This window comes from Myotis yumanensis, unplaced genomic scaffold, assembly GCF_028538775.1.
Source record: "Myotis yumanensis isolate MYYU_CA2020_CCGP unplaced genomic scaffold, mMyoYum1.0.hap1 SCAF_4, whole genome shotgun sequence".
NCBI classification, from domain to species: domain Eukaryota; kingdom Metazoa; phylum Chordata; class Mammalia; order Chiroptera; family Vespertilionidae; genus Myotis; species Myotis yumanensis.
The window spans coordinates 4,955,977-4,980,483 of record NW_027223755.1 but is presented as its reverse complement, the minus strand read 5'-3'; the positions used below and the strand labels follow the sequence as shown (position 1 = coordinate 4,980,483).

General features: G+C 40.0%; 1 protein-coding gene across 1 annotated transcript in view; it reads right to left on the bottom strand.

The window, feature by feature from the left end:
- Nucleotides 1–4,767, bottom strand: part of C6 (complement C6) — a 47,808-nt gene extending 43,041 nt beyond the window's left edge. Inside the window, exon 1 of the mRNA XM_070411410.1 lies at nucleotides 4,681–4,767. The gene's annotated coding sequence lies outside the window, so the exon portion shown is untranslated. The remainder of the gene's footprint in view (nucleotides 1–4,680) is intronic.
- Between the last annotated feature and the right edge of the window lie 19,740 nt (nucleotides 4,768–24,507).

The following is a 24,507-nucleotide window of genomic DNA, read 5'->3' as shown; positions in this document are numbered from 1 at the left end:
ATAAATCCTATTTCTAAAGATTTTTAAGGTATATATTTCTGTGGTTACAATCCCCAGTAGGAGGACGTTTCTCTGAATTGTTAGTGGTAGGCTACAAAGCAAAGTATGTAATATATATTTGTAACCCATTCCCATTCCAAAATGGGAATGCTTGTATAAACTTATCCTTTTCAAAACAATTGCTCATTTTGTGTGGGCAGGACCCTCAAGTACACTTCAAATTTTCCTACTTTTCTAGATCTGGGGAATGAGCTAGGACCATTCTGCTGGAAGTTCTATTCAGTTTCCGGACATCCTGGAAACCTGCTAAAGCAAGTCCCCCCGCCCCCCCAAGAAAAACCCGCAAAAAGTCTCATAGACACAGACAAAAGTATGCTGATTACCAGAGGGAAAGGGCGTGGGGGAAGTAGAAGAGTGTAAAGTGGGGATAAATGGTGATGGAAGGAGTCTTGACTTTGGATGGTGAACACACAATACAAATATAGATGATGTGTTATATAATTGTACATCTGAAACCTATATAATTTTATTAACCAATGTCACCCCAATATATTCAATAAAAATAGCTAGAGAGAGAGTTCACTGTCCAATTACCTCTACCTTTAGAGCATAGAAGTTTGAGCTGAAACAGATCTTTGAAATCTGCAGCTTAAACACCCTCATTTTATAGGTGATGAAACTGAAGCTTAAGGAGGTGCATTAACATTGAGGCTACATGACAAGTAAGAGCCCAGGACTCTTCATTCTTTGATACTATGCATCCTTCACTGAATCTGTAGTAGCACTAATTATTGTGTTACTGGAGCATCTCTTGATGCCTGGAGCTCTACACCCAGACCACGAGAGGATGTATCCAGATGCGGCTGAATGTCGGAGAAAACCTTGACCAGTAGTTCCCACCCGTGTGCTGAGGTTCTGGGAATTATTGAAGGGAATTTTCAAAACCATTTTTGCCTTCCCATATTGCCATGTTGATCTTTATATCTCTAACAAAACATGCAACGAGATTAAATATAGAGAAAATACTGCTGCAACTAATATAGTGACTCACATTTAAAGAAATAAAATCCCCTTCCCCTTGTTTCTCCACCTTAGTTTTATTATCGATAAAAAAGGAATAATATTTTTCCTTCTTCATAAGGCTTTTGTTAGGATTCAGTAAGGAAATTAATGTAAAGTGCTTAAAACAACCCTTGGCATAGGATCACTGCTCAGTGTTCGCTTTTAAAATTAGTAATAATACTTACGAGTGTTGCAAATTTTGTTGTAGCTGTCAGTCATGTATTTTTCAAAACTAGGGGCTCTTTGAATTACATCAAGGATCATGTGAAGATTAAAATATGTTTTGATATTAAATATTCAAAGCAATGTAGACATTCATTTGTTTTTAACTCCAATTTTTAAAAATTGTTTTTATTGATTTCAGAGAGAGGAAGGGAGAAGGATAGCGAGATATAAACATCAATGATGAGAGATCAACTGCCTGCTGCATGCCTCCTACTGGGGATTGAGCCCTGGGCATGTGCCCTGACTAGGAATCGAACCATGACATCCTGGTTCGTAGGCCGATGCTCATCCACTGAGCCACACCGGCCAGGTTATTTTACATTTCTTAGTTGTGATGAAAGAATATGTCAGTTAAAAAAAATAGGGCTCGCCCTAACTGGTTTGGTTCAGTGGATAGAGCGTCGGCCTACAGACTGAAGGGTCTCAGGTTCAATTCTAATCAAGGGCATGTACCTTGGTTGCAGGCAATCCCCAGTAGGGGGTTTGCAGGAAGCAGCTGATCAATGTTTCTCTTTCATTGATGTTTTTAACTCTCTATTCCTCTCCCTTCTTCTCTGTAAAAAATCAATAAAATATAAAAAAAAATAGGGCTCCTTGTTTCATAAATTTTTGTTCAAGCCAAAAGCTTGAGATCAGATATAAAAATTGTGTCTCCAATATGTTAAAAAATGAGAACATTTCTTCTTAATATATCAGTAAGCCTTTGAATTTTCCTACAAACTCAGAGAAGAATGCTGGAATAAAAACAACCAAATTCATTGGCATATGACTAAATATGTCCTTCAATTTCAAATGGAATCTGCACAGTTGAGTATCCATTGTGTGCTACTGGGCTGTGAGTGAGAGACAAAGCAATATAATTCATGGTCACTGTCTGGGTACAGTAGACAGAGATTGAAGATGCTTCCCATGATTTTCACCTAAGCTTTTGTATCTAACTCATAGGTAAGCTGCTGTAGGCCCAGGATGTCAGCGACTAAGCTGGTCTCTGCACTTGCCTGCCTACTTTAGTTCACTGGTAGAGTAGCTCAGCTCTCCTGGTTTCCCTCAGCAGCACAGAACCGGGGACAGTAGGACTAGAGTGCTCAGACAGAATTTAGGCTGTGATCAGACAGAATGGTGTGAGGCCATTCTGTCACATCAGACCCGAGCTCCAGACTGGGTGCTGGGCAGAGGGTTCAATGCGGGAAGAAAAGAGGACATCTGTAATACTTTCAACAATAAAGATAAATGTTTTAAAATCCTATATAATAAAGAGGCAATATGCAAATTAACCCTCACACCCTCACAAGATGGCTGCCTACAACCAGGCCAGCAGGGGGGTTAGTGAGGGATGACCAAAGGACTGAAGAAGCAGGCTGCATGGGGCAACCAGGCCAGCAGGGGGGGCAGTTAGGGGCGATCAGGCCGGCACGCAGAGGCAGTGAGGGGTGATCAGGCTGGCGGGGGGGGGCGGGGGGGGCAGTTAGGAGTGACCAGGCAGGCAGGCAGGTGAGAAATTAGGAGCCAGCAGTCCAGGATTGTGAGAGGGATGTCCGACTGCCGGTTTAGGCTGGAATCAGGCTTAAACCGGCAGTTGGACATCCTCCGAGGGGTCCCAGATTGGAGAGGGTACAGGCTGGGCTGAGGGAACCTGTCCCCCATGCACAAATTTCATGCACCGGGCCTCTAATAAGTAAATAAAAGGCCCTGAGGAGCTGACAGACCACTAGACAGACCACTACCCCATCCCCTGCCCATCCCCCATTTGGGGTCTTCTTACACAGGACTGCTTCAACAAGGGAACCTACACACACGGGGTGGCTATTGTTGCTGCTGTTTGCTTATTTGTCTTTCTTACTGGGTTTGGAAGAAATAGATTTCTTCCAGAATAATTCTCTTAACTGTACAGAAGAGAACTTCTTAAAGCACTTTGTGTGATCAGTGTGTGACTGGGAGAAGTTGAAGTATAAGAGGTTTCCAATTCTCCATCCACAGCACCCACTATCTGTTTGAACTTCCCAAAGCTGGAACAGTATAGGTGGATTTCATATCAGTTCTCATTGAAAGCTGCACAAAGATAAAAATAGTCTTATCTCCTCTTTGGCTATAACTGTTCTGAAGCAATTTGGAAACTGCTCTAAATTAAGATGGTATGTCAAAGCTTCTTATTTGAGCCCTGGCCGGAAGCTCAGTCATTAGAGCATTGGCCTATGCATGGATTGTGGATTCAGTTCCCAGTCAAGGTCACCTATCTGGATTGCAGGTTCGATTCCCACCTCCAGTCAGGGCACATGTGGGAGGCAACCAATCGATGAGTCTCTCATATGGATGAGTCATTCTCTTTCTCTCCCTACTCCTTCCCTTCCACTCTCTCTAAAAATCAATGGAAAAAAATATCCTTACTCCTTGGATGAGGATTTAAAAAAAGAGCTTCTTATTTGAGGAGATGCTCATAAAAGAGCTAATTGGTAGTGTCTCCTTTTTTAACATTCTGTTGTTATAAAGAGAAATTACTTTATGTTAAAAATATCATTTTTATTCAAATAAAGGTAATTACTTTATGAATTTTTTTTATTTATGGCCCAGCATATAATATCCAATGCTTCCTTATTTGTTAACTTTCACCAACTCTAGGCACGTGGGGGCTATCTAAGATGATGTAAGAACATTTTACTTACCCATTACCACACAATTGTTATATAAACTCAGAACAAAAGAATGCTCAGAGGTAGAGGAAGACAGTGAGGAAAAATCTCCCACTGCAGGACCCTGGGAGAAGGGCAGCGATTCTGCAGGTTTCTCACCACTGGCATCCATTCCTGAACTCTCAGCATCTGTGATCCCACTGAATCAATGGAAATGGCTTTGTGAGCATTTAAAGAATTTTAGTGTAGCGTGAAGTCCATCTGATTTTGACCTGTTTACCCTCCCTTGACTGATTTGTCTGTAAGGCAGCTCAGTGCCTCTTACCCAACAGGTTCAGAGGATAAGCTAGTTTGCTCTCAAGTACAGCTTCTTCCTTTCCATCTCCATGTAAACTTTTAAAATCCCTTATTTCTTGTTTTTCTTTCTTCTGTGTATACCGCAGGGGCTCGAGACATGCTATTTACCCCTGCTAGTGGAGACCCAGGAGCCCAGGCACAAGACTGATCACTCGCCAAAGGGTATGTTTGCTTTGCTTTTAATCGCAAACCACAAAGTAGTTTCTGGAAGAAAATTTCCTTAAGAAACATGAACCTTTGGTTCTTTTGATATTTAAGCAAAGTAGCTATTGCTTATGTTTTAAAAAGAAAGAGAAATGCCTACAATCTGAGTTATGTAATTTTTACACACGAAAGGATAAGTTTGTTGGAAACACAATCTACAATGTTGAAATATTAAGATTACAAATGAAATCATTATAGCACTCACCTTTAAACAGAGCTTGTGGTGGCCAGGGATCGAATCTGCAAATGCCCGAGGACACAATAGGTGCTCACAACAAAAAGGGTGGGAATGATAATCCAGACAAACCAGCAGGAGGGAATGCCATCATATGGCAGGGACCTAACTCACCTGCAGTGTGTTACACAAACATCCCGTGGAGACTCTGGACTTTGTAAATGATTGCTTCAGTCGGCAGTTACCTGGAAACTTAAGAGTGAGATATCCCACGGGGACCTGAATTTTCAATGGTTTTCCCAGTCAAGGGATATTGCGATAAGTATTGCTACTGCAGAGAAAAGAAATCTCTGACTCTATTTTAAAAACTCTTGAGAATACATTGCTTAAAGTTTCCTTTCCCTTCTCCTTTAGGAATGTTCATTTCATTAAAATATGTATAGATTCTTACGTTTTTTCTGATTATAGAATATTTGTTGAGGGAGATTTAGAAAATAGGAAAAAGTGTGAAAAGGAAAAGGAAAATCATTTTTAATAACCAGACAAAACCACTATTTTTTTAAAAATATATTTTATTGATTTTTTACAGAGAGGAAGGGAGAGAGATAGAGAGTTAGAAAGATCAATGAGAGAGAAACATCGATTAGCTGCCCCCTGCACACCTCCCACTGGAGATGTGCCCGCAACCCAGGCACATGCCTCTGACCAGAATCGAACCCGGGACCCCCCCAGTCCGCAGGCCGACGCTCTATCCACTGAGCCAAACTGGTTTCGGCAAGACAAAACCACTATTAATATTTGAAATAGATACTTCTGGTCATATAATGTATAAGTGTATTGTCTCTCTATGGAAGTATACATATGAGCATATATATATGTGTGTATATATTTATATATATACACACATATATATATATATTTCTGGTCATATAAAGTATAAGTCTATGTGTCTCTGTATAAGTATACACATGAATACACATATATATAATTTTTAAATGCCATCACACACTTATTTAAAGATTTAAATGTACAGAATTGATCTCATTCCACAGTTTATAGAACCACATCATGATTGACCTGTGCAAAATCTTCTATTTTATTTTATTTCACTATTTATCCCCAAGATCTTGTGTCATTTCTTTTCCCAGATTAGTTACATGTATTAACGTATTTGGTGTTTGTCCTCACATGATTATTTAGATACTAGGGGCCCGGTGCACAAAAATTTGTGCACTGGGGAGGGGGTTCCCTCAGCCCAGCTTGCCCCCTATCACATACTGGGAGCTCTAGGGGATGTCCTACTACCTGCTCCCTGCTCCCCTTGGGGAGTGGGCCTAAGCCATAGTCTGGCCTCCCTTTGTGGGAGTCGACCAGGCTGATCAGGGGAAGGCACCAGCCCCATCACCCTGCTGCTGCAGCCACTGCCAGTCACCGCAGCCACCAAGGTGTTTTCATCAACACGGACTCCAGTCCCTTTACCATGAAAAAATGACAACTTTCTTTAGGCATTTTCAAGAAGTGTCTTTCATAGGATATGACATTTCTTTCTTTCTTTATCCTCACCTGGGGATATGTTTCCATTGATTTTTAGAGAATGTGGAAGAGAAAGGGAAAGACAGAGAGAAACATCAAAGTGAGAGGAACACTTTGATTGGTTGCCTCCTGCATGAGCGCTGACCTGGGCCGGAGCCAGGGAGGAACCTGCAACCTAGGTACATGCCCTTGGTCAGAATTGAACCCAGAATCTGCGTTGGGCAGGCCGAGGCATTATCCACTGAGCCAAATTGGCTAGGACAGGATATGACATTTCTTAACCCTCCAGCAGCAGACTTTCATTTTTTTCTCCAGGAGTGTGGTAAAAAAAACCTAGATCACTTTTTGGACTCTTATTACCCAAATTACTAAGAATATTACCAGTGGCATACAGGGAGCTTAACCAATCAGCAGTCAGAAAAGGTGCTTAACCAATCAGCAGTCAGAAAAGGTGTTTCCTCTGTAGTTCACACCAATTGCTGGTTTGGCCCCTGCCCAGGCCTAACATCTCTGGCCGAGGCATTAGGCCTGGGCCGGGGCACCCCCAGGTCCCCGCCACCGCAGCCATCAACGATCCCTGGCTGGCTCCTCCCTGACCCAGGCCTAAAGACTCAGGCTGAGGTTTTAGGCCTGAGCCGGGGCACCCCCAGCTGCCCGCCGCTGCCATCAACGACTGCTGGCTGGCTCTACCCTGGTTTCCTGCCTCCGCCGCCACAACAATCGCTGGCTGGCTCCTCCCCGGCCCAAGCCTAAAGCCTCAGGCTGAGCCTTTAGGCCTGGGCCGGGGCATCCCCAGCTCCCGCCGCAGCCGATTGCTGGCTGGCTCCTCCCTGACCCAGGCCTAAAGCCTCAGGCCGAGGTTTTAGGCCTGGGCCGGGTCACCCCCAGCTCCCCTCCGCCGCCGCCATCTACGATCGCTGGCTGGCTCCTCACTGGCCCAAGCCTAAAGCCTCTGGCCAAGGTTTTAGGCCTGGGCCAGGGCACCCCCAACTCCCCTCCGCCGCTGCCATCTATGATCGCTGGCTAGCTCCGCCCTGGTTCCCCACCTCCGCTGCCATCAACAATCGCTGGCTGGCTCCTCCCTGACCTAAGCCTAAAGCCTCTGGCCAAGGTTTTAGGCCTGGGCCAGGGCACCCCCAACTCCCCTCTGCCGCCGCCATCTATGATCGCTGGCTAGCTCCACCCTGGTTCCCCCCGGCATCGCCGCCATCAACCATCGCTGGCTCAACGATCACTGGCTGGCTCCTCCATTACCCAGGCCTAAAACCTCAGTCTGTGGCTTGGAGCCGACATATGCAAATTAGCCGCCATCTTGGCTGACAGTTAATTTGCATATACTCACTGATTAGCCAATGAAAAGGGTAGCGGTCGTACGCTAATTACCATGTTTCTCTTTTATTAGTGTAGATATGTGTAACCTTCAAAACGACAAAGTCTCATTTCCCATGTGTATTTTTTGTAATTTACAGAAATGGCATTTTGCTAAAAGTCTTCTTTGATTTCTTACTTTCTTCATTCAACGTCATGGTTCTGAGCCTTAGTTGAACCATGGGAGCATAGACATTCATCGTGCCAACCATAGTTTACTCACTCTCTTAGTGTGCACTTCTCTGGCCTGCAGCTCCCACAACTAGAAACCCAGGGAACTCTTTCCTGTGGACCTGTGAGAAAATGTCTAAAGACTTCCGGGTTGCCCTTTAGAAAACTACGTATCTTTGCACTCTTACCAGCACCTATGGGGGCTTCTCACTAGCGAGTTCTTAGCAGCCTTTGCCTTTAGCCAACCTACTGATGTTATCTCATGGTAGTATCTCATGGTTATTTAAATAGCTTGTCTGTGATCAGTAGTGAACTTCAGCATCCTTTTATTGCCTCCAGACATTCTAATTTTCTATCTGTGAATTAAGAACTCACATTTCCTGATTATTTTTCTACTATATTTCTTTACTTATTTTTGTTGTCTGATTTTCAGGTATGCCCCATACATACTAATACTAATGTCTTAGTATTACATTAGTAATACTAATGTCTAGTAATACATACTAGATACTAATGTCTTATAAACTTTGGAGTTTGCAGATTTCTTCTTTTACCCATGTGTTCATTTCATCTGTGGTGTCTATTACTAAAGAGAAAAATCTTAATTTTGATGTAATCTAATATGTTTATTTTCCTCTGATAGTTTTTGCTTTGGATAGGTTTTATGAAATTATTTTGTTTAAGAAATTATAGTTTTATATTTTCTAAGGTGTTCTTTAATCCTCTGCTGTTACACTATGTCTTATAAATGGTTTGAGGTAGAATAAAGTGAATAAAACCTCAAAACCTATCACTTAATAAATGCAGAAAGGCATTTATTAAAACTCAAAATATATTCCTGATAAGACCTTTCATCAAATTAGGAACAGATGACAACTTTTTTAATCTGACAGAGTACCCAAAATTTGAGGCTACCCTCATAGTTAATGGAAAAATATTGAACCCTTTCTTCGTAAGATCAGAAGAGAGATAAGAATGCCTGCTATCTCCCTTTTATTCAATCCTGTGCTGGAGTTCCTATCCAGTGCAATAGGAAAGAAGAGAAATAAAAGACATAACATTGAAAAGAAAGTAAGTGGTATTTCTTGTAGACAACTTGATTGTGTATGTAGAAAATCCCAAAGAACTCACATACACATATTAAGATTATAAATTAATTTAGTAAGATTTTAGTAAGATTGCTGGATATAAGTTTATTGTGGAAAAAAACTGTTTCTAAATACCAGCAAAACCAAATAGGATGTTTAATTTGGAAAGGTTTAAATAATGGTAAAGCAGGTTTTTTTTTTTACATCTAATGATGATTATGCTTCTATGAAAGGCTCACAGTAGAGGTTGAGACTGGCTAACATGGATATTACACTAAGGTAAAGTGGAACAAAATAGTGCAATAGAAAAAAAGAAAATTATAGGGATTGAGAACATGGAGGCTTATATTTTACTTTTGATTCTGCAATAACCAGTTGTGTAATCTTCAATAAGTCACTTTACTTTATTAAAACAGTTTCCTCATTTGTAAAATAAATGTTTTTCACACTTTTTTAAAAACAATAGAAAGTTTCTTTAGAAATAGTAGTTATATTCTCAATATGGAATAGAGCTAAAAATATTCCTCAAATAACTTACATTTTCACCATGTGGAGGGGAATGATGCTCTCAGCAGATCCTCTGAAGCAACACACTTTAACATGCGGGGTAGTAATGTGCCCCAAACCAGTGTTAGTCAGAACCAGAAAACAGGTGTCTGATTTATATTACTAGTATGTTTTCTTTCTCCTACACTATATGGAGACTTTACAGATGGAAATTTCAGGCCAAGAAGGAAAGCAGAGCGAGTGGTGTGTTGAAGATACTTTAGGCTGGTGTAGCAGCTTCACTGTGAGTGTATGACATGATAAATAGAAGGGAAGATATTTGGTGACTAGTAATGAAATATATCATTTAAATATATACACTTCTTTTTTAGTTGGTTGTTTGAGGCCCTAAAATTAAATACACTTTTTATAGGCCTTGGTGTTTGGAACTAAAGGCAAATTCTTAGAAGTCATAACCTAAAGAGATGAAAGTCAGGAGCCAATAAGTTAACCTAAATAGGGTTGTTAAGCAATGTGGGCTATAGGACAGAGGAGTGAGAAGGCCATGTGCCATGGCACAGGAAAAACACAGGTGGAGAGAGGTGAAGGTAGTATGGAGGAATTCTTCAGATGGAGTGCAAATGTCTGTGATCCAAACACCAGAACTGATCTGGTATCAACTGAGAATTGAGCATCTTTTCAATCATGTATGTTTGGGTTCCCCATCTTGGGTCCTTATGGATGATCAAACAACATATCTACTCAGGGTCCTTTTCTAGAGCAGGGGTTGGCAAACTACAGCTTTTATATTACAACTAGAGGCCTGGGGAGTGGGCCTAAGCCAGCAGTCGAACATCCCCAGAGGGGTCCTTAGCACTGCTGCAGAGTCAGGGAGAGGCTCCCACCACCATCGCTGCACTTGTCAGCCATGAGCTTGGCTCAGGGCTTCTGGCTGAGTGGTGCTCCCCTTGTGGGAGCACACTGACCACTAGGGGCCAGCTCCTGCATTGAGCGTCTGCCCCCTGGTGGTCAGTGCATATCATAGCAACCGGTTGTTCCACTTTTCGATCAATTTGCATATTAGCCTTTTATTATATAGGACAGTAGAGTTGAGTAGTTGTAACAGAGATTGTATAACCTGTAAAGCCAAAAATATTTTCTATTTGGCCCTTTAAAGGAAAAAAATTTTTAACCCTGAAACTTGGGAGATTTTCTAAGCAATATAACCCCAGTGTCAAATTCTAGGAAGTAAAAGTAGTCTTACTTGAAACGGATGAATGGGTGATTGTTGCAGAGCTAGCAATCGAAGGCTTGTGTGCAGTTATGCTCAGGTATGCCTCTGTGCAAGAATATGAGTGCTTCCTAAGCAATATTTGGATACATGCCCCTGAGAAACATAGCATACTACGAAGTTCGCCAGCCTAGCTTTTTCAGCAAAGGCAGGCCTTCTAAACAGCTGGTGACATGCAATGCAACTTTCACATAAAATATTCTACATTTTCATAATGTAGAAAGCTTCTAGTGAGCTCACATGTACACTGACCAGTAGAAAAAGCCTTTAATTGCAAAGGAACAGAAGGGAGTAGGAAGCAATTAGAGCTAGGACATGGAAAGTTAAAATGGAGCAATTATAATTTTTCCAGAAGGAGAATATGTATTTTGTTCAAAATCTTTATTCCTCTCTGAATGATGATAGATTTTACAGCTAAATGGTATTTTCTGCCAAGAAAACGACCCCAAACATAAGATAATGAATAGTGGAAGCTGCTGATTACCTGAAGGCTTTTTCATATGCTTAAGTATTCACATGCCAACTGATCATTACAGCAAAAATACTGTATTTCTCATTAGAGCCAAGGCTAATGACCCCATCTATTTTACAGGTCCTTTAGCATGTACTTTGTCAATGGGTGAGTAGATCAAATTCCAAATTGAGTTTTTTCACATGGTGATTCATAGATCAAAATTCTCAAATGGAGGAAATAGAAGGTTGCATTGGATCTCAGGATACCATGCTCTTTTTCTCTTTTCCTTTACTACTAAAACTGTTAGGCTAGTCTAAATTGGCTGCATTTGATTTCTTACCATCCACTCCTCACTAACGTCACTCTTTGCCATCTGGGTTATAAATACAACTAGCCGACAAGTCCTATTTTCTCAATGACCACAAGTAACTTAATTGCCAAATGGAATGGCCTTTTCTCAATCCACTATTGGCTTCTTGGACGGAGGAAGCATGTTTTTGTTTCTTTTTCCTGAACTCTCAGGAAAATTTAAAAAATATATATTTTTATTGATTTCAGAGAGGAAAGGAGAGGGGGAGAGAGAGATAGAAACATTAATGTGAGCGAGAATCATTGATCAGCTGCCTCCTACATGCCCCCCCACTGGGGAGCTAGCCTGCAACCCCGGCATGTGCCCTTGACCAGAATCAAACCCAGGACCCTTGAGTCTGCAGGCTGATGCTCTAGCTACTGAGCCAAACCAGCTAGGGCTCTCAGGAAATTTCTCTTTCCTCCCACTACGATTCTCTTCCCATGTGGAAGTCTATCCTCAGCATCTTTCCTTTCATCAGATATTTTATCTACTTCCGTGGACTTATCCATCACATTTGGGTTCATTGCTTCCTACTCCACCAACCTCTGTCTTAAATGTTTATTAATAGGATCCAAATAGAACACCATCTCCAGTGGTGGCATATTCTCTCCCACAAGTCCTCTATTCTACTAGCTGCTAAATCTGGTGGCTCTTGTCTCTGAAGTGCCTCTTATCTCTGTACTTCTCATCTTCTTCATGTCTTCACCATGTCTATGGCTATAGCTCCCTTTCCAGCCCCAATGAACTCACAAGTTAAAGATTGCATCAATGACATCACTGGTCCTAGAATTCCTCCTGAAATATTCTGCAAGGTTACTCCTTCTAGAACTTACTTCTCCGTGATACAACTTTACTCAAAATCTCAATGTTGCTCTTTTCAGAACACCATCCAATTAGGACCAGAATTCAATTATCTGACATTTGAAACTGAGCAATCTGATCCTATATGAGCAATCTGATCCTATATGACCTCTTTACACTTATTTTCTCTCCTTCCTTTTGCATAATTCATCATCCAGCCAAATTGGATAACTGGCTGTTCATCAAATTGGGCTACTGTTTCTCCTGCCAATGTAATTCTTTCCTAAAACTGCTTCTCCCCTAATTTCAGATTCTGAAATATTAGTGCATTGTATATCTGTTCTTCAAGGGCCCTTCCAAATGTATTTCCTTCTTAAATCTTCCTGTATTTTATAAACACTTTCACTCTTTTTTAAAAAATATATTTTTATTGATTTTTTACAGAGAGGAAGGGAGAGAGATAGAGAGTCAGAAACATCGATGAGAGAGAAACATCGATCAGCTGCCTCCTGCACACCTCCCACCGGGGATGTGCCCGCAACCAAGGTACATGCCCTCGACCGGAATCGAACCTGGGACCCTTCAGTCCGCAGGCCGACGCTCTATCCACTGAGCCAAACCGGTCTTGGCAACACTTTCACTCTTAAGATCAGACACTATATGATTCACCCATCCTTGAAATTTACATAGCTTTTACCTCTTACATGGAGCTCACATGAAATTGCCATGTATTATGAATATTGGTATGTTATATTATTACCTAATATCTCTTACTCCATTTAATATATTCAAAGTTCCTAATGACAGGACCTAAATAATATTCATCTTTATAATTAATTAACATAGAAGTTAAATAAATGCTAATTGAATTGAGTTGTGTATACACAATAAATTTACAAGAAAATTGCTGAATTTTACATATGCCCTTACACACATGCCCATAGATAAAATTTCATGTAGTTTCTCACTAATTTGGCATAAGAGGCAACAATCTTTTCTTTAGCAAAGTGCTCCAAGAATTGTTTATATTTAGATATTTGCTGAATTGTTGAGTAATGCATAAAGATGATATTAAATTGAATAAACCCTTTGATGATTGTTTGTAAGGAAAAGAGAATGCTCTGTTACTTACACTCCTAATCTAAAACCGAGTGAACAGAAACATCTGTGTCATAAAAATCTACTTTGTGATAAAACAAGTCCAACTGCTGCAAGGTTTTGCCCCTTCTAAGATGATAGAGAAACCTGGATTAGATTTTAACTCAGGACCTTATGGGAAAAGGCAACAACAAAACAAACAAAACCACACTGATTGAGGTCAAATGGGTCTTACCTAAACTCTTTTTAAAATATATATATATATATATGTATTGATTTCAGAGAGGAAGGGAGAGGGAGAGAGAGATAGAAACATCAGTGATTAGAGAGAATCATTGATTGGCTGCCTCCTGCATGCCTGCAGGGGATCAGCCCACTATCCCAGGCATGTGCCCTTGACTGGAATTGAACCCGGGACCCAGCAGTCCCCAGGCTGACACTCTATCCACTGAGCCAAACCAGTTAGGCCTTACCAAAACTCTTGAGTCAAATTCCTAGTTTGCTTTTGAATCTCTAATTGTCCCATGCATCTTGACCACTATTACCAAGGTACTTTTCTGTCTCATTCAGGCGGCTGAATCAGAAGTTCCATAAACTGGGTGGCTTATCAACAACAGAAATTTATTTCTCACAGTCTTAGAGGCTACATAATCCAAGATCAAGGTGCTGGCAGATTCAGTGTCAGGTGAGAGCCCACCCCCTCATTCATAGACAGCCGTTTTCTCTCTATAACTTCACATAGTGGAAAGGGCCAGAGTGCTCTCTGAGGTCTATTTTATGAAAAGGCACAAATCCCATTCATTCAGGAGGGCTCCACTCTCACAAGCTAATCACTTCCAAGTACCATCACACTGGGGACTAGTTTCAACATATACATTTTGAGGGGACATAAACATTTAATATATAGCATTTTCCTAAACTTACTATGGTGACAATTTAATATTTGGGTAGCATTTCATGGCATGCATTATACTGTTCAAAGGAGCAATAGTATATATTCACCCATTCTGATCAATTTATAGTTATTCACTGAGCATCAGACATTATGTTGAAACTTAAAGATAAAATGATAAATAAGTTTGGTTAGTTCTTTCAAGAACTTTATTTAAAAGGTAATAATAGAAAGAAAATGTGAATGTGAGAAGTACTGAAAATTATGTCTCTCACAGAAATCATAAGCTCTCTTGTGCATGCAGTCACTTATTCTCTTGTCTTTGGGTCAGATTCACTATAACTATCACCAGTATCATTACCCAAGGCCTTTTATTCACTCATTCAGCAAACGTTTACTGCAAGGCAGTATTCTAGGCACTTGAACAGTGAATAAAACAGAGAAAACTATCCTGACTGTGGAATTTACAATCTATTGCGTATGGGAGAGAGAAAACAAAACAAAATAAATATGCAAGTTACATAGCTTTTTAGGAGCATTTATTTAATATTTATTAAAATATTGTATCTTCTAAAAATGCAGGCCATTCTTTTTGTCTCTATTTTTTCATGCTCCTTGGCTTTCTTGGAGGAAAATGTGTCTAGTCTTGTCTCAGAAAATCTAATCCTATGGAGCCTGCTGAGTTGCCTGTAGGTCTTGTGATTCTGTCTGTTAGACAAGGCTGTGGGCCAGGATTAGATATAAGCCAATTTCATGTGCCAAGGCTGGGGATGGGGACTCAGAGGTTCTAGTTAGATTTGATGTGAAGCTACTTATATGCCAGGCAAAGGGGAGGATGCCTTTCTGCAGAAAGAAAAGTGAGGTGGAAACTTAAAGAAATTTATAGATGTGAATCATGTGGTCCCAGAAAGTGTCAATGTTGTTCCTCATAAGGCCCAGTGCACTTTCCTTGATTTTCATAAAGTACACCACTTCCTGTGGATAAATTTTCTTCTTCTTTTTTATTTTTTGCTTATGATACTTTGAATGTTACTTACAAATGATCCTTAACTAAGATACATTTTGTGATTTTCAAATAGTTGCAATTTCAAAAGAGAATTCAAACACCTACACAGTGGTATGATATCGCACTGCTCAATCAGAATGAGGCCTATCCAATTCATCCAAGCCCTGTGTCCCAGTGGATGTCAGCATGAAGCCCTGTCCACAATGAAGTGAATGGTGCATAGCGCCTGCTTTCTCTGAGCTACATGCAGCCACCAGCAATTGCAGAAATGAATGAATCAGTTAAATATTGACTAAAAATGCTTTATCCTGTCTCCTAAGACAGTGCGGAAAGTGGAAGGTAGAAATTGTGCTTCCAAATCAGGACAGCTTCCTGGTGGTAGATCATCGAAGATCAGTTGATAAGATGGATGGGAAGAGGGTGGGAAAGGAAGGTCATCCCAAGTTCAGGTATGGCCGTTGAGAAAGCTTTGAATGGGCTGCATTAAGCTCTGTTTATTCTCTGGGATGTGAATAGCTAATAAGTGAGGCAATAAAGCAATGAAGGCAGATGGGAGGTCCTTGAGATAGATCTGGCAAAGCACCTGGAGGAAAAACATTTATTCTGAATTCTGGCTGGGGGGAAACTACCGCAAAGCTAACGATAGCAGTGATTTGATCCTCTGGGCAAAGAGCACCACCTGAAGCATGGAACGGAGGGTGACATAGGTCCAGGTCAGATATCACTGGGGTCATGGGTAGGTTTGTGGCTACGGCAAAGAAAGAAGTGTTGTGTTGAAGCACGTAGACGAGTCCAAGTTGTAACAGCAGTCAGAGTAAGAGGCAGTGAGACTTGGCTCACATACGTAAATATCCATTTTTTCCAAGTTCTGCAAGGAGAAAGTTGTTTCAGTTAAATGCTTGGAAGCCTAACAAGCCCATTAACAGCACATGGCCAGCGTATTTAACCCGCAGTGGAAGCCAGCAGTTCCCAATCATCTGCTAGGCATCACTAGGTCTGTGGCCAACGCAGAGTAAAACAAAAGGAATGGAACAAATTGAAGTGTTTGGCGAGGTCACATTTTAAAATAACCAAATTCTGACGAATAGCTGCATTTTCTATAAACGATGATGAGACAGTCTTACAGTTAATGAAAAACTCAACTTCTACTGACATGGACAGAGTTTCTTGATTTCTTGACATTTTTTATAAACATTTGCAAAAATGGGATTATTTAGCTGTGTTTATTCTTTTTATGACTTGATAAAAAGCAACTTTTTCTTATAAATCTATAAAAATGTTTTCTTAAGAGAGTACGTAATGAACTCAAACCATTTCCCAACCCACCCTTTGGTTGAAATTATTTTAAAAGGCTGTTCCAGGTTCATTTTTAAAAACAAAATATTTTGATTGATTTCAGAGAGGAAGGGAGATAGAGAGAGAGATAGAAACTTCAGTGATGAGAGAGAATCATTGATTGGCTTCCTCCTTCACCCCCCTTCTCCCCCCACACACACACTGGGGATTGAGCCTGAAACCCAGGCATGTGCCCTAACCAAGAGTTGAACCATGACCTCCTGATTTATAGGTCGACACTCAACCACTGAGACATGCCAGCTGGGTCCAGGTTCATTTTTTAAGTATTCATAGAGGTTCTCCTTTACATGAAGGAATTGATTAAACCCTTAATTTAGTGTGAATCCCAATTAACTGTGAATAAAACAGATATGATTCTTGCTCTCATGAACTTACTTATAGTATATTAAGTAAAAGTGATATAAAACAAATGAACACACACAAAAAGTATATAATATCTTAAAGTATATAACATTTTAAGCATAACTTTAAAAGTATCCATTAAAATATGGTAAGTGCCATAAAAATAATGGGATGTTATAAGAAAATATAAAGAATATGAAATTTAGATTTGGAGGTCAGGAAAGGATGGAGGACAAACATTTGAGCTGAGATTTTATTAGATGAAAAGAATTTAGTAAGTAGAACAGAGGGAAACAGAGAAAGAGTTATAGAATTTTTTTCCTTCAGACTTAAAAAGAGGTTGTAATCTTCACTGTGACAGCCCTCTTTTTATCAGCCTTTTTGAGGTACAACCAACAAATAAAATCATGTTATTTTTAAGTATTAATTATGGTGGTTTGATGATATACATAATGAAAGGATTCCCACCATCTAGTTAATGAACACATTCATCACCTCCTATGTTTCTTTATTTTTTTGGTGAGATATTTAAGTTCTACTCTCTTAGGAAACTTCAGTTATATAATTCAGTGTTATCAACTGTAGTTAGCATATTTTACATTAGATCCTCAGGCCTTATTCATCTGGTAGCTGCAAGTTTGTACCCTTTTACCAATCTCTCCATATTTCCCTAACCCCCCAGCTCCAAGCTACACTTTTCTACTTTCTGTTTCTAAGAGTTAGACTCTATTGTTTTTTATTTTACATTTACTTTAGATAAGCGACACCATCACACAGTACTTGTCCTTCTGTCTGGCTTCTTTCACTTGCTCAATGCCTTCAAGGTTCATCTGTGTTGTTACAAATGGCAGGTTTCCCTTCTTTGTCACAGCTGATTAATATCCCATTGCATCTATACTACATCTTTTGTCCATTCATCCTTCGAGGGACACAAGCTCTTTCCATGTCTTGGCTGTTGTGAACAATGCTGCAATGAACACGGGAATGCATCTCTCTCTTCAATATCCTGCTTTCATTTCCCTTGGATATAACCAGAAATGAGGTTGTTGGATTGTATGGTAGTTCTATTTTTAATTTTTTGAGGAACCTCCATATTGTTTTGCATAATGGCTGCACCAGTTGACATTCCCCACCAACAGTGCTTTCTCCACATTCTTGTCAACACTTGCTATCTCACTTTCTTTATGACAGTCGTTCTAAGGGGCATGAGGAGATATCTCACTGTGGTTTCAATTCACCGTTTACTTGTGATTAGTGACACGGAGCACCTTTTCCTGTGCCAGTTGGCCATTTGGACAGCCTCATTTTTATGTAAGTAAAGTATTATTAATAAAGGAGAACTGGGAACTTTAGTGATTATCCAAGTTAATGCAAAAAATCAATGGTGAAAGGGGAATTAGAGGTCTGCTGCTCTCTAGTGGAACTTGATTTACTTTGTTTTCTGTTGTCCTGCAGGATTCCCATGGCCACTCGAATCATTCTGCTATACTTTTTTACCTTTAATAGACTTACGAATATTTTGAGTGTAATTAGGAAAAAAAGGCATTTTTTTATAAACTAAATTTTTTAAAAGGGCAAGGATATAATAAACATTCTTGGTAGTTTAATTTGAACATTTTATAATTTACATCATTAAAAAATAGAAACAAACGTCTTAAATGAGAAACCAAAGCCATGACTTCACCTTTTCCCACTTCTTCAGTCTTCTCTCCAGTACCAGTCAACTTCAATTTAGAGCTGGGTTTTTGTCTTGTTCCGTTTTTATCTCCATATTTCTTAGTGCTAGTACCTCTTTAACTCCATTTATCCTGAGACCAGGTTTTTATGCTATAGTTTTCATGTAAACCCCATAATATACTGTTGGCTTTAAACTACGCATTTACAATAGGAATAACATCGCCCTCATGAGGATGAAAACTAGCTGTTGCTGGGTGATGAAAGACTCTTAAGTATTACAGTAGTCTGTGGCCCTACAAAGCTTAAGCCTACCCAACAGAACCTTATTCCTAAGAATTTAACTTATTTTTTTGGGTTTTCTTGCATGTCACATAAGCAGCATTGACACCGAGTTCGTGGAAGATAGACATAATGTATACAAGATCGGTGCGAATTAACTCTGGGGGGTAGATGGCTTCTTTCTTTTGATTGGTCTATTTTGAGGCAAGAGGTGACCTACTCATGTCCATTGGCTGCTGTTGGCTGCCTCATAGATATTGTTTGCTTGATCCTCATTGTTTTTGTTTGTGACTTAGACTTTGAGAATTAAATAAAAAGAGTTCATATTTTATTATTAATTCTATACAAATGATTCAACCCATCAGGTCAAGTGCTGAAAAAAAATTGTTGACTGTGTCTAAATGAACATCTTTAGCTATTTATTTTTTCATATCAATCCAAGATTAAAAAGTAAGTTCATTAAAAATAAATTTTAAGAATCTAATGTTTAAATTATATTACTTTTTCTACAATTAATAGTTACATAAGCTCTTCTTTGCTATTTATTATCTCTGTTGCTAATTTGCTATTAACTTTACAAATTAAAACTTATAGAACTAAATAATTACATGAAAAATTACTTAGCAAAAATCATGCAGTTTAAAGTTACATATTAATAGCCTTTTAATTTTTAAATTTAACTTTTAACTTACAAAAGTTTAGCAACTCTGAACACTGCATTAAGCAAAAAGAATAAACTGTACTATTTCTTCTTTTTGTGTATAAAGCACAGATATACATACAACATATAAACAAGTATTCAATATATCTCAAATATTAACATTTTATTTGGTTGGGGAGTGAGTGATTAGGGAGAAAAAAGTTTAAAAAGGTTCCTAGGGGGAGATAATAAAAAGAAAGTTTGGGAAAGTACTTTAAACTCTCATATGTATTTCAGAGAACTGAAGAGAAAGAGTCTATGTTTATGTATGTTCACATATGTGTCACTTCTGATGTTCTCCATTCCATGTGTAAGAGTCTCTCTCTGGGGAAAAGTGGGAGGTGGTTGCTTATCTTGAGAGAGGTAACCTGGTGCCTCGAAGTCCTTTGCCTGCACAGGGGTGCAGATGGAAACCCACTCTCTTCTCTGCTATTCACCTCTGTGTGCCTTTCAACACATCGCTCCCTCTGCTCTAAGTCAGGTACTAGTCTCCCATCTGCTTTCTGTTTTCCAAACCTTATTCAAATACCCAGTTTGTCTACTAATATCTCCTCTAGTCTCCTTGTCCTTTTTGGGTTTACAACACTTTATTTCTTTCCTATTATAATGAGAGATGGTTGAAATGACCCCATTATGACCCATCGATTTGTTCCATTGAAATTCATGTAGCCTTTTAAATGGGAATAAATGTAATCTCTTAACCATATTCATTTAATTAGTTACTTTCCCTATTATTTCCCCTCATCTTCAGAAACTTGAATATGCATAAATCCTTTTGATATTCTACTGAAAATTGTGCTTTCTGATCCATTTCTATCACAGATATAAAAAATATCATTTATGAGAATGCGAGGGAGAGGTGTATATTCAGCTCAAAGCTGAACTTGCCTCAGGTACTACTGAAATAAACAAAAGCTTTGATTTTTATGGTTTCTCCTATTTCTGACATTTAGTAATTAATAGGTACTATTACTCCAAAGAGAGATACATGTCAGAGGAGGCAAGAAAACAAATAGAGCAGCGGCAAATCAGCCATGAAATTATGATAAATTCATTATTCTACAAGGGACTAGATGGTTGAATGAAACTGTGCTTGAATCCAAGTGCTTTTTCCTGCTCTTCTTTCCTGTGATTGTAAAGAAAATCAGTGGGGAACAACAATTATACAACAGGCTGGGCGAACGAGCAACCTCAGATGCCAAGTTACCAAGCAAAACACTGAAGACGGTGTGGACATGGTACCTTCATAGCCCCACCCTTCAGGAAAAGAGAGCTCAAAATACCCTTTCTTGACACCATAGAATACACCGCATTGACCTTTTGTGTGACTGCGTTGGCTCAGCCTTCTCTAATAGGTAAGTTGAAGCGTTGTGTTTGAATAAAACCTGTGTTCTCTCAGGCTTAGCCATATGGAAGACAACAAAAATAATTTCCTTTTTAGGTCGAGGTGCCTGCACTGTAGTACTTTCATGGTTTTATTGAACGTTTTTATTAGCTAAATCATGAGGCAATCCCATCTAAATAAAAATGGGAAGGTTAGCCCTAACTGGTTTGGCTCAGTGTAGCGTCAGCCTACGGAATGAAGGGTCCCAGGTTCGATTCAGGTCAAGGGCATGTACCTTGGTTGCGGGCACATCCCCAGTAGTGGGTGTGCAGGAGGCAGCTGATCGATGTTTCTCTCTCATCGATGTTTCTGACTCTCTATCCCTCTCCCTTCCTCTCTGTAAAAAAATCAATAAAATATATATATTTTTAAAAATGGGAAGGTTATATAATATTACAGGAAAAGCTGCAAGCTGCAAGCTGGAAGGCAGATCTGCCCCTTTCCAAACCTTACACCTCAGGACCCAGTCACACAGGTGCTCCGATGCTGTGGTTTGGTGGTAATACCACTGAACCCGATGGTTGTTGTGAGGATAATTTAGGAGAATGGCAGTTTTCTAACACACAACTAAAGCACAGTTCAACTCATTGTAATGTAACAGCCTAAACTCAGTCCCAACTCAAATAATTTTATTACCCACTTTGTTTTTCAGCAATAGCTCAAAAAATGGAGAACAGAGAAAAACACAGCTAAAACTCAACTTTATAAAGGTTACAAAAAATGGTTTTGGAAGCTCACAAGGGATCTCTTTATAGTAAATGGGTTTTAAAGGCAGAGACTTGTTGAATGAAAGTAACTGCATCTCCATGTATACAATGAGATTAACCAAGATGTCCATGTGACCCAGAGTTACCCAGAGTTCAGTTATAAAGAACTGAATTCTGGGTCACAAGCACAGATGCAAAGTTACATCTTAAGAGCTTAATTAAAACTGATGTGATAAGTTGGTGTTGTCTTTAGGGGATATTGCTCTAGTCTAATGGACTTGAAAGAAATATTTCAAAGTCAAACATTTGATGAGCATTATAAAAACAGAAACATGGAACAGACCGATGAATCTCAAAGGGAAAGCATGGGTGGGTGGGTGAGTGGGAAGAAAGAGATTAGCCAAGGAACTTGTATGCATATATACATAACCCATGAACACAGACAATAGTATGGTGAAGGCCTGGGGGCAGGAGGGGATAAATGGGGGAAAAAAAGAGTACATCTGTATAACTTCCAACAATAAAGATAAATTTTTAAAAAAATGTTAACTGGCTAAGGATGAACCAAATACATAGCTTATATTACCTTCAGGTCCTGGATGTACGCATGGGTTTCTAGAGTCTCTTCAGTTTCTGTCATGTCAATGTAAGCAATGATGTCTGGGCTCTTAAAAGGGCTCACTTGAATTTTAAATCCTGTTTTTGCAGGTCCAACACTATCAAACCTCCACAGTTGTCCCAATTTTGAGCACTGGAAATCACAGGAAATCTTTTGTTTTCTGAGACAATAGCACTATCGGTCTACAGTGAGATTTAAACCCTTTCCAGCACATTACGGCCTTACATAAAACCATCAACCCCCGTGGCACAACCACTGAGAATTTCAGTTGCCAATTGCTTACAGTGGCTGTTCACTGGAAGAGGGGAGTTTTTGTTTCCTAATTAGTTTATATTATTGGCCTGAGGCTGCACAGAAAAAGAATGCCTTGGCTATAATTGGTGAATAATAGAAGATCCATTCTAGTTTGCTAGTGTCTCCTGACATGTGATACCTGTTAAGACTAGGGCTACCTCGGTCCTCAGTGAGGGTGCTGCTGGTGTTAGGCTGTGACAGTTCTTCCTGAAGCCAGAATGCCTGTGTGCATGGAGGGTTTCTTGGTACTTCCAGCCTGCACACTAACTGCCTGGGGCTGTCCCCAGTCATTGTGACAATCTAAAACCTCCAAAAGTCCCCTAGGGAGCCAACCACCCCCGGCTGGAACCCCTAACCTCAGAGCAGGAAGAACTCATTTATTTTTTAATGTATGTGTTTATTATTCATATACAGATGATGACTTCTAGATTATTCACCAATCATAGCCAAAGTTTCCTGTTGGTCAATTTTTTTTTTTCAAAATTTATTTAGACCCACATTTCATTTTTATTCCACCACCAACTTCATATAAGCTCCAAAACTCAAATATCTTTTACTGTTATGGGTTGGCTCAATGAGATAGACCACCGACTCAGAATTTAAATTTGAAAGCCTTTTATTAAGCTGGCCAGCTGACCACAGCCCATACCTTCCCCCTCTGGGAAGCCTCTCGGCATGTGGCAAAGAGCAAGTGTGCATTATGATTTTTATAGCAAAACAGTGTTACCTTAGAAGCAAAACAGTGTTACCTTAGAAGCTCACAGAAAGTTCATAAGCACAAAGGGGGAGGGGGTAAACAGAGTCACACCTGACTGGTCTAAGACAATCTAGCAATTTTTCTTCCATGGTTCCTAACCCTGCAACCCCCCTCCATACGTCAGTCCCTCCTCCCAGCACATACACAATCCTCATATCCTGGCAAAACAATTCTTCCTCATACATCCCCCTCCCTCCGAGCACATTCAATTTCTCATGTCTGATTTCCTCCTCCCAGCACATTCTGTAACATTCTGTAACCCTTCCATGCCGCAGTCCCTCACCCTAGCACATTACCTCCTCAGTCTGGGCAAACGAAGTGGTTGCCTAGTGGTGAACTGAGCTGGCAGCCGCTCAGAGCAGCTGCGACTCAGTCGCATAACCGAGCAGGGAAAGCACACACTGCAAACTGTTGAGAAGCTGAGTTTCAAACATAAAATGTCTAACCTCAACAGTACTCCCAGACTTCCCGAATACTTCCCTGAAATGAAGCAATAACCCACAACCTCTCTAGTCTCAGACACTGGTTTTGTTTGTTTGTTTTTGGTTAATCTTCACAGGAGGATATATTTTTTCCCCATTGATTTTTAGAGAGAGTAGAAAGGAAGCGGGGGGGGGGGGGGGGGGGGGGTGGAGAGGGAGAGAAACATCAATGTGAGAAAGACACAGTGATTAGTTGCTTCCTGCACATGCCCCAACCAGGGCCGTGGATTGAGCCTCAAAACAAAGTATATGCCCTTGACTGGAATCGAACCCATGACCCTTCGGTCCTCGGGCCAACGCTCTAACCACTGAGAACACTGGTTAGGGCTCAAACGCTAGTCTTAAAGATGAACATTGAATAGGAAGAACAGAATTAATAAAAGGAAACATTAACCAGTTAGATTGACAAGGTCCCACTTCAATTAGTAACACACTACACAACAGCTTGCTTTTCAAATGAGCAAATGAAATATCCATCACCTCACCCTGACCTTGTCACCTAGCAATCACAGATCGTACAGGATACTTCGTATTTATAAAACAGGGTCGAAACAACTTAGCCAACTTTCATCTAGAAATCTTTTCAAAACCAGAAACACAAACCTCACATGCATGCTACTAACCAAGGAAAGAAACTAATAAAAAAGTGGAAAACATACCTCCGACTGGAAGAAATCCCAGCAGGCACTGCAGCACACCAGCCAGGCCCGGAGTAACGGA